General features: G+C 43.1%; 1 non-coding gene across 1 annotated transcript; it reads left to right on the forward strand.

Annotated features, from left to right (window-relative positions):
- Positions 1–1198: 1198 nt before the first annotated feature.
- LOC120078888 (small nucleolar RNA R71) lies at positions 1199–1305 on the forward strand. Its single transcript, XR_005482165.1, has one exon. It is a non-coding gene; the product is annotated as a small nucleolar RNA R71 (small nucleolar RNA).
- The last annotated feature ends 1410 nt before the right edge of the window (positions 1306–2715 follow it).

Below are 2715 nucleotides of genomic sequence, written 5' to 3' on the forward strand. Positions count from 1 at the left end.
CCGCAAGCAAGAGAGTCTCTGTCATGGGCGTGAGTGTGCCAATATTCAATCGTTTGAAGATTGATAGTAGCATGATGTTTATACTCGCCCCAAGATCACATAGTGCTTGGCCACTGTAGATCCCTCCAATGAAGCATGGTATCGTGAAGATTCCTGGGTCACACATTTTTGGTGGAATCATAGCATTTTGCGTTGCGGCCACTATTGCGATCTTTTCCTCATTGTTTTGTTTTTCTTTCAATCTTTGCAGAGCTGGTGGTAGCTGGACTTCTTCTGTCTCATGTTCTGAAGGCTTGAGGGTGGACGCAACTTTGGGGTTCATTTTCTTGGGATTTTCCAAATTATAAGTCAACGGGTCCTCGGATGTCAACGCACCCAAGTTGGTCGCAATGGGCTCCTCCTCTACTTCCATAGTCATTTTGTTGCTTTACAAGGAGACTGCTAAGCATTGTTCCTTCTCGATAACCCCAACATTGCGAGGGAGCTCACTTGAGCTCAGCAACACCCCTTGCAGTCTATTTTTCATCTCGCCTGCAATTTGTCCTAGTTGAATTTCTAGATTTCTAATGGATGTTGCTTGATTCTGAAGGACCAATTTGTTTTTCTCAATGTATTGCTTCAACAAGCTCTTTAAGGATGAAGATTGTAGTGTTTGCAAGCTGCTAGCTTGACTATGTGTTGGACCATCATTTTGCAGGAAAAATCCGGGTGGCCCTCCTTTTTGCGCCACTGGTTGGAAGCTTTGTCATTGATTTTTCCACGCAAAATTTGGGTGTTTTCTCCACCCGGGGAGGGATTATTCTTTATGAAGCATACTGAATGCGGGTTTGCTGGGCATTCGTCCATCGAATGAACATCTCTGCAAATGACACAACTTGTGGTTGTTTGAGCAATTGTGTTGACCTACCCTTTCTTCACTCCCGTGTTATTAATTGCGATGCCTTGTATCAAACTCATCATCGCCGTAATTTGATTTTGCAGGGATGCGATGGCCCCGTTGTTTGCATCATTATCTTTTATTCTTAATCTCTGGTCGCTTTCCCGCCAATCCTCATGATTTTTGGAAATGTGATCAAGTATACTCTTTGCCTCCTTATATGTTTTGTCTAGCAGACCACCAGCGGCTACCGCATTGGCAGCGGTCTGCGAAGAGGGATTCAGTCCTTGGTAAAAAATCTCCATTTGCAGGCAGTCTGGTAAGCCATTATGTGGACAATTTCTTACTAGCCGCTTGAACCTTGCCCAGGCATCGCTGAGCGATTCATCATGTTCTTGTTCAAAATTTGTTATTAATTTCCTTCTCCTAACATTCTCGGTTGGTGGGAAGTATTTCTTCATAAAATTTTTGACGACTTGTTCCTACGAGGTTATCTCCCCTGGTTCGAGAGAATATGCCCATTTTCTTGCTTGATCACATAAGGAAAATGAGAACAGAGTGAGTCGAAGTTCCTCGGTGGAGATATACGGGAACACAAAAGTGTTGTAGATTTCTATGAAGCTCCGGAGGTGGGCGTGTGGGTCTTTACCACGCCTCCTTCCAAACTGCCCAGCAGTCTGGGTCATCTGAAACATTACCGACTTCATTTCAAACCTCGATCTGTTTAATGCTTGTCTCATGATTCCTGGAGAGAAATCATAGAGGTTGGGTGACGCATAGTCTCGAATGGGTCTATTGCGGTCATTCTCCAGAAGGATGGGGTTGGCCATTATATTGTTCGCATTTGCGACTCTTGCTTCCGGTTGTTCCGCCATTCTTGGTGTTCTCTCTTGTTGTTGGCGGTTTTCTCTTAGTCTGCGTCGAAATGTTCTCTCAATCTCCGGGTCGTAATTCGCCAGAGATTGAGAGTCTGCAAAGAAATTAGAAAAATTACCGTTAGCACACTATTATGCCGAAGTCCCCGGCAACGACGCCAAAAACTTGATGTGTTATTTTATGATGTGGAATGATGGATGAATTGCGATGATGGAATGCATTGAACACTCAAGTTTTCTCCGTGGAATCCAAGTGTAAACCCCACTGAGTTTCTTGATAAGTCCAGGGTCGAACTCAAGGACTTGGGAAATCTGGTTGCGGTGGTAATTTTTAGAAAAACTTTGCGGTAACCGGTAACTCAAATAGTTGTTGGTTTTGTTTGTTGCGGTAATGAAAATAAACAAATGCGGCAGATTTCAAAAAGAGTTGACAAACGAAAGATGCGATGAGTATGCGGTGAAGGGGTTGAGAAGGGTTTCGGCTAACACTTCCTAGGATGTGTTCATGCTTTGCGATCATGCAACACACATACAATAGTAAACCATCTCCCGATGCAAATGCTACAACTTCTAATGTTAGAACACATGCGATATATGCGATAAGTCTATAGGACCTACACATAAGCCTTTATTCTTATTTATCCGATGATGAAATGACACACACACAAATAAGGCGACCACATAATATCATACCTATCTCTAGGGTGCATGCGATGCAGGTTGGCAAACAGAGCTTATCTCTATGTCCCTATCTCTTGTTTATGCAGTTCTAATCTTGCTCTCTCGAGTCTAGATTCTAACCAAGCTCTCTCAAGTCTTAGATTCTTTCTTTAGACTCTCTCTCTCGAGTAGCTTTAAAGAGATATTTGGCACAACGTAAAACAAGATAATCGCAAGCAATGAACATCCTAGGTCATGTTAGCTTAGTTCTTCTCAACCCATTCGACAAGTTTAGCTACTCAT

This window comes from Benincasa hispida, chromosome 5, assembly GCF_027475165.1.
Source record: "Benincasa hispida cultivar pf3 chromosome 5, pf3_genome.v1.1, whole genome shotgun sequence".
NCBI lineage: Eukaryota > Viridiplantae > Streptophyta > Magnoliopsida > Cucurbitales > Cucurbitaceae > Benincasa > Benincasa hispida.